Below are 15,034 nucleotides of genomic sequence, written 5' to 3' on the forward strand. Positions count from 1 at the left end.
TAATCCCACCATCACCAGAAAACAAAGAACACTATACTTTTAGAACAGCTTTCTAAGTAATCTGCCATAAAGGAGTTTAAAGGAGTACATAAAGTCATCGCATATCCTAGTAGTTGCAGATCTGAGGATAGGGAAAGGACTAATATTTATATCATTTGGTAATATTTTAGAAAGACATAGAGCTAGTTAATGCAGCTAAATAAAAAGTACATGTGCTACAAATGGATATATCATGTCATTGAAAAGTTCTGTAGTCATTTTAAGGCTTAGTGGAGATGGAAAAATTGAACTGGCTTCATACTATCATATTATTTATCTGCTAAACTACATCATCTTAGTCTTCATAATGAAAATTAGAAAACATTGTTACAAAGAAATATAAATACAGTAAAATACATTTACACCTCACTGTACACTAAATTCTATTGCAAATTAACTTCTCCTTTAGGCCATTCCAGAACTACTTAAATAATTTTTAACCTTAAAGAAAAGATGCTATTACCTCACTACTCAAAAAGGGCACACCTACTTCACAAGAGTGCAATCTAGCAGGGTGGGGGACACGCTTTTATGCTTTTTATGCAAAGCACGGTGATCTCCAAGCTAAGCTAAATGCCTAGGGCAACCCCATCAGAAGAATTGTGGCCAGCAGGTCGAGGGAGGTGATCCTGCCCCCTACTCCACTCTGGTGAGACCCCACCTGGAGCACTGCATCCAGCTCTGGAGCCCTCAGCACAGGAAGGACATGGACCTGTTGGAGCGGGTCCAGAGGAGGCCACAAAAACGCTCCGAGGACTGGAGCACCTCTCCTACGAGGACAGGCTGAGGGATTTGGCATTGTTCAGCCTGGAGAAGGCTGCGGGGAAACCTTATTGCTGCCTTCCAGTACTTGAAGGGGGGCTACAGGAAGGGTGGGAGCAACCTCTTTAGCAAGGCCTGTTGTGACAGGACAAGGGGTAATGGTTTGAAACTAAAGGAGGGTAGATTTAGACTAGATACAAGAAAAAAAACTTTTACAATGAGGGTAGCGAAGCACCGGAACAGGTTGCCCAGAGAGGTGATTGATGCCCCATCCCTGGAATCATTCAAGATCAGGCTGGACGGGGCTCTGAGCAACCTGATCTAGTTGACCAGGTCCCTGCCCGTGGCGGGGGGATTGGACTAGGTGACCTCTAGGTCCCTTCCAACCCAAACCATTCTGTGGTTCTGTGAACCTCGCCAAAGCACTGAGCACAGGTAACTGTACAGCTGAGAACTGCCCAGCATAGCACTACGTATTACAAACTCAAAGACTATACGATACAGACACCCCCCCAAATCCCCAGCTCTCCGCCGCCTTATCCCCTCTCCCGCTGACGGGTGACACGCGTTACTGCTGCCTGACGCACCCGGTTACCCCGCCCGCCCCCCGGGCCCGACAGCCCCCAGCGCCAGCCCTCGCTCTGCGCAGGCGCTGGTCACGGGCCTCAGGGGGCTGCCGTTGATGGCGGCCCTGGGCTGCCTCCCCCCACCCCCTTGGCCCCCGCCGCCTCCCCGGCCCGAGGCAGGAGGAGCCGCGCCCCGCGCGGCCATCGCGGCGGCCGCCGGGTGCCGCCTTCGTTCTCTGCTCCCGCCCCTCAGCGTCCCCGCCGTCGGGCCTTATGGTTTTGCGCTGAAGATCTCCACAGCGCGGCGTGGCAGGGACTCCCGCAGCCTGCCCCGGCCCGGGCCGTAGCGGCTCTCCCCAGGCACCGAGCCAGGCTCGGCGGTGCCCGCTGCAGCCCCGTAAAGAAGCCGCTCCCTCCCGTTTCTGCGCTTCACCCTTTGAAGTGGTACTTGGCCTGCAGCAGAGCCTTATTCCACGCTCATCCTGCAGTAGCGGCTGCCACCATTCAGCCTCCTCATGCAGTCACAGTAAAGCAGAAACAAGTATGGGGACGGTGCTTTGAGCACAGGACGGCCTCCTCCTGTTTACTTTAATAGGTCTTACCTGGTTCTGTGTCCTCGTTAATGCCTATAGTAACAGTTGGAATCTCTCAGCTCAAGTACCCACATCCTACAGAAGCTGTAGGAGAGGTGAGGAGACAACACAGACTTTTGGAAGATAAGTAGCATGTCTCAGGCAGCAAAACTTTTGACTGCCAAGCCTCAAAAGAGGCTAAACTAGCCCCAGAATGATTATTGCTAATAATAATTATTAATTACATGTTGTGGTGTTTCCGTCTTTGTTTCCCAAAAACTCTCAAGTGACAAAGGCTGATCACGTAATTTTTCACTCACACACCAGTGACAGCTACATGCAGTTTCTTGCCTCACATCCACACGTAGCACTGATTTCCAAAATGCCGTTGACTGGCCCCAATGTTTGCTCTCGAAACGCAGCACTCTTCAAACATGCCCTTTTTCTGCTTGGACCCCAGAAGCAGCTAGATGACTTGTTTCTTTGCACCAAGCTTACCACTAAAGAGTGCAGGTGGTTTCCTGAAGACAACTGATACCACATCTTCGTACATCCGCTCACACCATGGAGAAATGTAGGAAGACAATCGAAGGAGCACATTTTCTCCCTTGATGTGTGCATTCAGATGGGAGATGATACATCAGGTATTTCCAACTGCTGGAAAAGTGCAAGCATCGCTAAAGCAGTCACCTCCAAGTAGGGAATCATTCACACCCTATTTTTTTTCCATCAACCTACACCTTTTATTAGAATAGTATTTACTGAGGGCATATTAAGGTTCTGAGTCCCCTATTTAAACATACCTCAGCCTTTCTGGGAACACCTTTCTTACATTCACACAAAACTGGTGCAGATTCCTTGTGACCACAGCTAGCTGTGCAGGCAGCAAATTTAGCCTCCAACCTGAAAAAAACAAAAATCCAGTAATAAACCCGGAAGGATTAAATTCTCAATAGAATTATTTACACAAGGTTAAAAATATTTACTCACCTTCATTCATACTCACAGCCAGAATTTCTTTATAAGGTTTTCAACAATAGCTGTATAGAAGATTAAAAAAGAAACACACAACCACAAGAAATACTACATAGGTAGCTGTAGATGGCGTATTTTCCTCAGGTTATATGCAGTGTGACTGAATTGTCCATTTCACCATTGCAAACATGATGCAGCAGAAAGCTTTCCCATTTCCAGTACTTTCACCAAAGTATTTATAAATAATATTTTCAGGCTACTGCAGCTCTGAGATTAAACATATCCATACGGTTACTATCCACTCACTTGAAGAAATCATGCTTCATCAACCTCCATTCCAGAATTACATGCAATAAGGATCACTTTGAAAAGCTGCTACCAGTGGAAATCAGTAATGAAGCTCTTCTATCGTAAGTGATATTCTTCCTGTTTAGGTAGTATTCATGATTTTTATTGAGGTTACATATGTGAAATGGTAATGGAGCTCTCACATAAGCAAAGTCTTGAATATGCATGACGAGGATCAGAGTTCACCTGAGTATTGGCCTCTGATCCAGGACTGACAGTGACCTCTGTGCCAGTAACTGCATTCAGTACACAGAAGTGTCTGCTTCTCTAATCATTTCTGGAGCAGGCTTCATGCAGCAAAAACTGCAAGATTCTGCTCTCTTCTTTTTCTGGTATCATCCCTATTTGAGCTGGATGTAGTCATATATTCCTATCTGAGGTTGGAAAGAAATTGCTGTAGTATAAAATCTTGTAAGGAGAGGAAGCCAATAAAAATAGATGTGTTTTACATCTCCAAAGAAAATTCAGAAGACTCACACAGGCATCCCCATCAGAAACAACTTCATAACATGAAACTAGCAGATAAGCAGTTTGTCAAAATACCAAAACAAAGAAGGGGCGGGGGGGGTGGCGCAGAACCACAAACCAAAACACACCCCACATGTTTTTTGGGGTGGTTCACATGAGAAGATCCAGGCTTAAAATGCAGTATGAGAGACAGAGCCATTAGACATGAAGGAAAGCTTCCTAGTGAGAGTGTTTCATGAAATTTGTAGAAATTAAATAATGTAAATAGATATTTTTAAAATAAAAATATAAGTATTCAAAATAAAAAGCATTAATTATATTTAAAAGAAAAGAGATGCCAAAGCAGTGTGAAAAGGTGCTTTAAAATGCTGTGCTCCTATTTTTGACACACCTAAGATCATTCAGGCTCTGAAATTCATCTACTCTGAATTACACTATACAAAGATGCTGGCTAAAAATGATGTAGCAGTGAGAGAGTGCTACCTTTTAACAAAGGGCAGGGAGGGGGAAAGACAAGAAAAATGGGCTTATTACAACAGAAACAGTGAACAGAGAAGCTGAAGATCACCAAGAAGATAAGTTATAAATGGTTTAAGATAATTTGGATGAAACAGTCCAGATTTCTAATCCCAGACCAGATGTCTTACCTTTGGAAATATTCCCAAGAGATGATTCTCCTTACCCTAGCATTTCTTTCTACATTCTGCTCCAAATTCTGCATCTGTTTCATTTTTCAAGCCTGTCATGTGAAAATATCTAACCACAGTTTTCCACTAGGGTTCTTTTTGCAGCTCAGACCTCACTCTGCTCACATTATCATCTTCCAATCTGCTGTGATATTTGTTGATTCATTTCCTTTCCCCATTTCAAAATATCTATACAGGTAGCAAGTTGCAGCTGAAACTGCTGCTACCAGCTGGGTTACTGCATGGACAAATTGTACATAAAGTGTTTGTCTGGAGAAAAGGAAACACTGGTCTGGCTGAGGACAGTTCTGATATAAAGACACACTTGTTCCAATGTTCTCCCTAGTTCCAGTACGGTCCTCTAATTCTTCATGCATGTTTTTCTGTTTGTCATTATTTATATATATTTCAGGTGCATCCAAAACACCAAATCCAGGATTAAATCCTCAATGCAGTAAGTACAGTCCATACACATGAACATAAAGACTTCTGCAGATGAAGAAATGCCAATGCCATCAACGAAATAATTTTAAAAATAAACAATTTGCATTGATTAATATGGTCCCAGATCTGCACTTCATACCGCCCCATTATGTTAGAAACAATTGCACAACATCCAAGACATGCCGTAGGTTGAGAAAGGTAGCATGTTGCATTACTTACTGAAGCTGAATATTGGATTTCTAAACTGGAAAAAAGCTAAAGGAGGAGGTTGGGGGTTTTCTTTGTTTTAAAGAAGAGGATATTATAAATAAAAGCATTATATTACAGCTGTGATTCAGGAGAATTTCTGAGCTTTCACACCATGCAATATAAACATTATATATTATAATTCTCCTCTCCAAAGGGGTGATTATTACCAATAAAATGCTTTGCAATGCATAAAGTTGTCTTTACTCTAACCACTTAGTATTTTCTGTTAAAATGGGTAGGGCATGCATCTATCTATCTTTGCTGTCAGTTAAGTGCCTCTTGATAGGAGCTGGTTAAAAGATGACTTTGTGAAGTATTACCATCTTTGGCTACAGAACATCATTATAGAAGGCTTGGTCCTTTGGAAACAAATTCCATCAGCTATCTCAAGAACAACAGTGAACGCTATAGGCCATGGATATATTTTTAGTAGTTCAAAGTTTCTAGCTCTACCCTCTATATTCAACCATGCATATGAAAGAAAGAATTACAGAGCTTTTTGCTATTCTGTCATCACACAAGCATTATTAGAAAATAAGTCTGTGACTATCAACCATGGGGCCTCTGATAAAAAGTACTGGACCTGGAGCTGTATTTAGTGGAAAAAAAAATGCTTAGTGCTGTCCAAGACTGCGGCAAGCAGACACTTCTCAAAACTACTTGAACCAGCATAATCTCCACAGCTAGAATGTAGTTGGTTCTATCTGTTGTTTTCCTTAGGAGCTGGACAAGTGAACATATACTGCTGATATAAATATAATCTCATCTGTAATATATTTTCCTTTGTTAATAAACTGGCAATATTTTTTCACTTGGCAACTGAGAAACTTTTTTTCAAATTAAGTTCTATACTCTTACAGATCAGATAAAATGTATTCAAAAGGTGGTTTTTAAATATCACTACTTAGTATGTTAGAATTTATTAAAAAATTTTCATTATTATATGAAAAACATAGCCATTTCAACAGAAAAAATAAATCTGTTTTAGCAAATACAACTATTACTGAGTTTTATTAAGCACAAAGAGGTTGACTAAGACCCACTGAAGTTTACCCTGGAGGCTACACGGATATAATATTTAAGGCTTCAGCAAGGTTGAATAGTAGAGGGGGAGGAGGAAGTTAGTCTCACCTCATTTATAATGCAATTAAGTGAAAAGCAAGTGTGATGAAATCAATGTGTAATTCCAAATTAATTGTTATAAATGAGACCAGGATCTAGCATCAACAGTTGCAAAAAAGCTGGTAACTGGATACAAAGTTTTTCAGTATTTGAATGCAGGAAAAGTAGTTGTTAGAGGTTAGCTTCCCCTTGACAACTGTTCAGCAGCTGGTGGGAACTGAGAGTGCTGTGTTCTTACTCCAGCTGCCAGTGAACAGCTGCCAGGCTCAGAAAAAAGCAGCATCACAAACTGACAGTGAGACAAGTCAGCAGATTCAGCAATATTATCCATATCCCGCACTGGCCAAAGCCATGTGGTTGCAGTTAGGATCACACCAGCCCTGAACTAACAAGCCCTCCTGATATTTCAGTGTTAGCCTCAGCTTGGGCCACAGTGGTAGAGTCGCATAACTTCTGGTTGTCTTTAAGAGCAAGGTGTGCTTCTCCAACATACGTTATGAGTATATATGGTACATGGGCCATTCTTGCCCTTCATCACCTTCCATCGTGATATCAGTGAAATATGTAGAGCATTTTGTTCATTAACCCTTCTGCTAAATGGGCATCCCCAAAGTCCTGGAAAACTGAATCTGTCTCACGCTAAATCTTGAGGTTACCAAACTGAGGCTTTAGTAAATCCAGCAAAATAGGGCCTTTTCCTAGTAACTTCTTACTACTGGAGAAACTTAAACCTGTGGACAAGACGGGAGACAAAAGGAAAAAGACTCAAGCTTTCAGCTCCTCAGTGTTCTGGGCACACAGTGGTATCACTTCAATGCCACCCAAAATCCCACCCATATTCAGAAGCAAAACGGATTGCTGAGACTGAGCTTGGATGTCAGATGAGCTTCTACTACATTCACCAGCTGCAGGTTTGCCAGGCTACATCTTTCATCAGCCTATGCCTTTGACTCTCATGTTATGTGACCATTCACACCATCTCTATAGATAGCTATCAGAGCAGAATACCTGTGCTCTATGTTCACATTTTCCAGCTGAAAACAATAACCCAGACTCTAAAGCTGCAGAAAAATTAGGATCACCTCCTTTTCAAGGAAAAATTGGGATTTTGTCTCAGAACTGAAGCAGGCTGAATTCAGTATTGTTCACCAGGCCAAAAAATTCTCTTGCACAAGCCTGTGCAAATGCAAAGGAGAGCAAGAGTTTCCCCTACTAAAATAAGATCAAAGCATCCTACAACCTTTCTGTTTCAACTGTTGTGACTCTGAGGTGTTCTGTGGCACAAGAGCTTCCAATAACAGCTTGCCTAGTCATAGGTCAGTTTGGGAACATGATGACCCCCCCATGGCAGTGCGAGAACAGGTGGGCTGAGGCAATGAATATATTTCCTTGAATAATATATATTATTTGAATGCTACTCTACAGCACCTACTTCTAGAATTCATACTTTGCTGGGTGTGCGTCCTGGACAATTGGAGTGAGATTTGTTCTCAGCCCTATACTTATCATTCTATTTTAGGAACTAAAAGGCTTATCCCTTCCTCCTTGCCTCATGAGTGGCTTTACGCAGCCTGTGGCCAGTTTCTATGGTAACTATAAGGACAGGTGGTAATGTACAGATGCCACATAGAACTGCACTTCCAGCAGAAGTCAGGAAGGGGTCAAGGCAAAAGGATGGATATATGCTTCTCAGCGCTTTTAGAAGTTGGATCTGCACCCCAGGGGTGAAGGGAAAAGGGAGGGTCAAAAGCTAAACACAAAGTCATTATGAGAAGGGGGGGAAAAAAAATCTTAAAAAATTGAAAACTCAGACCACAAAACTAAAAATCTAATTTGGAGTAGTAAGGTGGAAAGATGCGAACTATCTCTAGGAACAATATTTGCATCAGCAAAGGCTTGCTCTACAAAGACTCAGGCATATTGAAATAAGAAAGACATGCACAACTGGGGTTTTGTTAGGTTCTTCCCCTCTACTTGGTGCTGGGTAAGTTTTTATTTAAATATAGCACTCATTATTAAACAGAAGCTTTTACTAAAATCCCACTGCTAATACCCTTTGGGATATTTGATAGCATGCCAGCTGTATTGTGAGCTCAGAGGGAAGCAATGTAGGCATTTTCAACAGCAGGCGCTATAGGCTCCAGAGTAGCATTCCCTAACCTCCCCCCCCGCGCACTCTAATATGCAGACAGCACTTCAGGAGACTCGTTTTCCTGTGGATTAGTCCTTCTCCCACCTCACTTATAAATGCTGGGCTTCTCATTCCCATTTGCAAGTCTGTAATGCCATTTGGTAATTCAGTCCTAAGTACAGGCAAAAGTTATATTAGAAATTATCTGTGTGTTTGGGGGGAAGTTAACAGCAGAGAAACAGCAAGCCAGCACAACTTGGTTGTTTACTGTGGGGACAAAGGCTTGTGAGGCTCTAAAAGCTTTTGGTATGTTCTAGCTAGCAGACACACACACCTAATGGTAAAAGAGTCTCTACTAGTGCCGGCAGGAAAGTGGAAATAGCACTGGGATGAATCTAGTGGAACGGCAAAAAGCTGACATTGTTCCTCTGAGCTCCTAGGTGGTGCCCTGCCCACACTTACTTCCATCCCCCCCACCCTTCCCCTGGAAAATAAAGTCTAAATCCTCCTTTTGCCTTTCAGTTTAGCCTATCTCTCTCCAACCAAACCATATTTCAATATTAACAAATATAGAAATAAAACTGTAATACACTGTGGATCTAACAGAACACTTGCCAAATAACATACTTTGCCATTCTACTCATATATATACATAAATTAAATGTAAATATGTCATATCCTCTTTTCCGCCTCTAGAAGTGTAAATTCTTCAGGGAATGGATTATTACAATGCATTTATGCAGTATCTAGCACCTTGATCTTAGCTAGGCTCTATATATGCTGCTAAAATACCTGCTTTGTAAACAAAGATAAAGACACAGCAGCGACACTGAATTTAAGATCTCTAACCCACATGCCTGATCTGCTGATGAAAAGGGAAAGGAATTTTTCTTGTTTTAAAACACACTTAGGTTAAATGTAAAATCTGAGGAATGACTGATTACTCCTATCAGCACTTTCCAGGAGTAAAGATTGTTCCTAAAATGCTAAGCAACATTGTGCCCTTCTATTGCTATGCTTGGAAAAACATATATAAATATATTACATAAATATTCCCTCTGACATGAGAGCAAATTTTTACAAATATTTTCTGAATTATTTTTTCCTAGAAAATATATTTTTCAAGGTGCTTGACTTCATATGATAAAAGCTTTTCTGGATTCTTCTGATTTTTTATTTCAATCTTAAATCATACCTACAGATATTGGCTTTGTTTCCCTTATTCAGTTTTCAATAAGATGTATGGATTTCTACAGACATCTTCACAAATATATAATAAAGCAGAACTAATTTCAATATTAAAAACCCCACAACAAAAAATTAAAAAGTCTTTTCAAATTCAAGCATAAAAAGAGAGTGATTTTAAACATGGGGTAGAAAGGAGAGGATACATTAATCCTGCAATGAAACATGAATTCATGCTCATGACTTCTTCTCTACTTCATGTTTACCTCTACTGATTTCTGGTTACCTTCTGTGTCTGATTTACCATGGACAACCACAGCTGCAACTAGCCTGTCTGAGTTTGTTTTCTTCTTGAATTAATTTTTGCTTCCTCCCACTCACGCATTTGTGGCACAGGATCCCAGGCAAACACTTTTTGAGTTTTTAAGCTATCTTATTCAATAAAGTAATTTGACTGTCTCTTCCACTTAGCTTTTAGGAAGGATGGCTAGTCCATGCGTTACCTTCAGCGGAGCCCACAGTTGCTTCATAGCGCCTGCTCCCGCATAATGCGGTGTCCTCCCCTCCCTTGCAATTCTAGCCCATAACTACTAAATCAGTTAGCGAAATAGGTACTGCTCTGATTCGTTTGGCCTTTTGCAAAACCTCTGGAAACTGAAAGGCTAGTGTGTAAGCCATGTGTATTGCATCACAGTTTACTGAATGTTCCTGCTTGCCTTAAAACCATAAAAGCCATCTGACAGGTATCCTATCCACTGTGTACAATATTTGTGTTAATGACCTCATACAGAACTTGCACAGTTTTAGCTGCTGCACGTTCTTAAGTGCCCGAAGGCTATTTCAGCTTTGACCTTATACACAGTGAATCAGGGAGCCCTCAGATCCTGCAACACCTACTAGCTTCCTCTCCCATGTGGCTCCTTCCTCCTCTAAGTCACCAGAATGGATCTAGGCTTCCAGCAACCCCTTACACAACCTAACTTACCATCTCATCAGAGAAGTGAAAGCAGTCTTCAGCCTGCTCCCAAATAGAAAGTGAACTTTAGAGAAGAGGTTTTCCTAGGTTGGCACGCATTCAGCAGAGCAATCATGGAATGACAGCTCATAAGTCTGGCTTTGCCTAAGCTAATTTCTTGTCACGTGCCTAAGCAGCACAGTCCTAAGGGCTCTGTGCTGTGTAAAAGGCTTTACACATCAGGTGCAGTGCAAATGCATGCAGTCACCTTAGACCTAGCACTGCAAGCAGGCTAATAAGCTCTTTTTTAAAATCTTATTAATAGGGAAGTCTGATATTCGTGCGCCTGAGTTGCCTGGTAAGAGACAAGAGGGGACTTGGGCAAGGCTTCAAGCTTTGGCTCTTTGCCAACTGTGCAACGTTCCTAGGTCTCTATGTTGTGACCCTCAACACCCAAATTAGCCACATTTTTTCATTTGCAAAGTTATACTAGTTCTTTACTGCTCTCAGAAGTTGAGAGCAAAATGTGTTAGATATTATATTCTAGCATGCTGTTGACAGTTGAGCATGCCATCAAAAGAAACAGTAGATTCACTTCCTTTTATTTGTCTGTTGACTTGATGAAAGTGCTAGGATGACCTTTTCTTTTTTAAACCTACTTAGAATTAAATATTTGTAATCCAGAACCCCAAGTGCAATGAATAATTTAGTCAACAGAACTTTAGATACTGTTATAACATTTTGGATTCCTTCTGGCTAGATTTCCAACTATTTTATAAATTACTCTACTAGTCCAGGTATTAAAAAACATAAAGAACTGCAAGACTCTCTCAAGCAAGCCCATATCACATCAGTATTCATACAGACCAAGCACTCTCCTTTAGTATTCTCACAAGCACTTGTTTTGTCTTCTACTGGGGCTTTTAATCTTTAGCCTTAAATTCCAGTGAACAAGAAATTGGCATACTACCAATCTACTCTAGAATGCCTCAAGGGCTTTTGGCTATGTCAGGAACAAATACCATCTCATACCCTTAACAGTTCAGATGAAATGTCTTTTTTCTTGCTTTCTAGTGCTAACGTGTCTCTTGGCCAACCAAGATGGATGGGTAGTTCTAAGGTGCATATTACAGATTCATTTAGGCCGTGGATGATGAGATTTCTTTTCCTGCGGGTGAATTCTGCAGCACCCTCAGAGGTGAGTCACTTAAGCTGTCTACTGAAATCCCTCTTTTTGTCCATTACAGTCAAATAATCATCACAAGGAGTTTTCTCTTGAACAATAACATCATTTAAACTGAGGCAATCCAATTTCTTGCCTCTGCCTTCTGCAGATTATGAATAGGGTGTAAAATAGGAGCAAGATGGAAAAGTATCCTTTCTTACCTAAGTCCTTTTGATGTTTGAAACATCTTACCCAGAAAGCTAGCTCCTACTATGGCCTGAAATCTTTACTTTCTTTGTGAGCTAATTATGTAGTTCCTTCACCACTCCCAGCATCTTATCTCAGCATTTTCTAAGTTGGCCAGTAGTTTCCATGTCTCCTCCGTTTCCTGGAAAACTTTCTGGGTTAACAGTCAGGTCACTGAGCACCTCATCAATCTGTCTTACTCTTACAGATGGAGTGCTCAGTGATTTGGCTTCTACATTCTCTCAGACACTTAAACTGCATGTCTAACAGAGTTTTTATCTCCTCTGGCAAATCATCTAGTCCCTTCTGAGAGGCCTCCAATGCTATCTTATTTAGTTTTGCAAAATCTCTGTTTTTTATGTTTCATTTCTTGGACTTACTTTAACATCTTTTGGTCACCTCCAACTGCACCCAGCACCTTCTGTTTGGGCTTACTGGGAATACTACCTTACAAATCTCCTTCCTGGAAATTCTCTGGCTTTGACACCAGCACATCAAAATTTCACCTACATCTAATGGAGAAAACTACAGGATCTCTATGTAGGTTGAATGCCCTGGATAGCACTTCTGTTGTTTCACATAGTGTAGCCCATAAAGGTTAGTGAAGAACACAGATGGGGTTAGCAAGGCCTACTGTTGTCCAAGTGTTAAATACCTGTATTCTGTCTGTCATTAGCACAGTACCCAAGCAGCAGGCTAGCCGTGGAGGGCTTCAGCAGGCCAAGCTAATAGCCCAAATTTACTATGGTACATCAACACCTTCCTTACCTGCCAGTACCCTCTATTCTGGTAGCTGAGGAGTGTAGGAGTCATTACATGAGCTCTGCATCATGCCTGTGCTGTGATACTACTGTAAAGGCAGCTGTAGGGCTGCTTCATACCTCCTGTCTGGCACAAAGCAGCAGCTGCTCATCTGCAGAGCAGCATTTTTGTTTGGTGTCAGATGAATCTTGAGAAAAAAAAACAACCAACCAAGAAAACCCACAACACTGAACTGACAGCATACCCAGAAAGGAATGAAAATTGCACTAGTCCAAGGTCTAGCTCTTGTCCAGATGAGTCTGGATCAGTGCCTCAAAAATATTATTAGATGTTGGAAAAGACTAATTGAATTCTAGTTGCTCATTAGTCCTATAATACTACAAACTCCAAAGCACTCGAAACCTGAGGATCTTACGTTTCTGATATTGATAAATAGTTGCTTCTAGAATTGGTATGGATCAAATGACCACAGTTTCAGATTAACTGATGTGTTTGCTAATTGGCATCTATACCCAACAGTACATATAGAGACAATTTAGGTATTACCAAACTGGCAAATTAAGCATTAAACTGGCCTGAAGTTCAAGGACTGATTGAAAATTTAAGAAAGCAATAAAATTCCACCTTGTGTGACACTTACTTGTGCTCACAAGCACATCCATGTCCATCTTAAAATCAGTCAGGTACTTCAACTAGTCAGAAGGCTGTTGCAGTCCTATTTTTCTTTTAATTGAATAACTGCTTCTTCTTCTGTCCTGCATAAATTAATGAACAGGCTATAGTCCTGTGTCCAAATGCCATCCCTGATTTAATTCCATTTTTCTTCCTCCCTGATTTTTATCTCGCCTCATAGAGAACCAACATGTGGTCTTCCAGCCTGCATTTTCAGGCAACACAGCAGGTCATACTCTACTTTTTAAAATGTGTACTCCATTTTCCTGTAAGGCAAAGTTGCATTTGCCTTTCCTGAACATGGGTAATTACACAGGGAGCTTAAACAAGATCTAATGAGTAAGAGACATCTTACAGCTTGAAATTTCATGTTGGAAACAGATCGAGATACCTATGAGAAGCTAAAGAGGAGGCATTATTAAGGATGTTTATATTTGACCACCTAACAGGAGACGAAGCCCTTGATTAATGCATATGTCCCTCTTACTTGAAATATCTTAAACCCCACACTGTTTATGCAAAAGAAAAAAAGCAGATCCTTGATTACAGGCTAGACTGAAAGAAGTGCAAAACCCAGCCCATATTTATTGCCTTATTTCACTAAAATAGCAAGACTGAAAAGACTAAAGTAGTTGTTCTTTGCCACTTTCTGCTCATTTAGCCCTTTACTGCTAATGGATCAGGTTAATGCAAGTAGCCTCAGGAAGAATTTCATGCTGCATTTTGAAATTTTATGTATGATGTTTATTTACACTTGTTTTTCAATTCTTGCTTCTCCACACAGATTTTGTGCCACTTTAAGGACCAACTGCAGCAAGAGATAGAATCCTCCTGTGTATGTTTTTGTACTTATGCCAGGGCAACATCCAGTTCTAATAACCTTAATAAAAATTAATATTGGCAAAAGACTTACACTGAACTAGTAAATAATAAACTGTATTCGGTACTGACACAACTGAATTGTTACACAATTCTTCAGCTTGCAACCATTGTTCATACCAAGACAAATACTTGATTTCAGCAATTACCTTCCAAGTGTTCTGAAAATTGTCTTCATTATCATTAGTACCAGAGTGCCTGGTATCTTTTAGATCATTTTCCGTCACAGTCCTAACTGTAGTATTCAAAGCATTTCCTCAGTGCTGTCTGAGGGCTGCAATTACACTCTGCCTGTGCCTAAAACCTCATGCCCAGTCCATTTAATTTCTCTGACGATCTCCTGTGAGGCATAGGTCTATTTCCCTCACTGAGCTCATTAGTATCTACTCCTGCTCCAGCAGGTAGATCTCAGACTTCCAGGGTCTTTTACTTGAAAGACTATTTTATTGGCAACTGTACACAAAGAAAAGGATTATTATGAATAAAAGATTAAAGGAAATCAGTGGCTATCGACTATTAAATAAAAGTAACAACTGCGTTGCCAGCAGAACTTTGTAGTGCAGATCTGACCTAAATGCTTGAACCAAATTCCAGAAAGAAAAGTGGGTTTACATGCTAGGAAGCAATTGATATAGTTAAACAATACCTATTTTACTGACACATTGATGTCTGCATAAAGGTGATTGCTACTGATAGCTACACATGTTTAAAGTATATCTTCCCCTTCCACGCTATAGATTTTAACAGCATGCCAGTTTTGTATTAAAAAATAAATCATATCTTTATTTACTAGATCAGGGTAACTACT

The 15,034-nt window shown here is 40.9% G+C and overlaps 1 long non-coding RNA gene across 1 annotated transcript; it reads left to right on the top strand.

The window, feature by feature from the left end:
- Positions 1-3,105: 3,105 nt before the first annotated feature.
- On the top strand, positions 3,106-14,369 carry LOC135313279 (uncharacterized). Its single transcript, XR_010372898.1, has 3 exons — positions 3,106-3,324; positions 11,577-11,700; positions 14,132-14,369. It is a non-coding gene; the product is annotated as an uncharacterized LOC135313279 (long non-coding RNA).
- Positions 14,370-15,034: the final 665 nt, after the last annotated feature.

This window comes from Phalacrocorax carbo, chromosome 4, assembly GCF_963921805.1.
Source record: "Phalacrocorax carbo chromosome 4, bPhaCar2.1, whole genome shotgun sequence".
Lineage (NCBI taxonomy): Eukaryota > Metazoa > Chordata > Aves > Suliformes > Phalacrocoracidae > Phalacrocorax > Phalacrocorax carbo.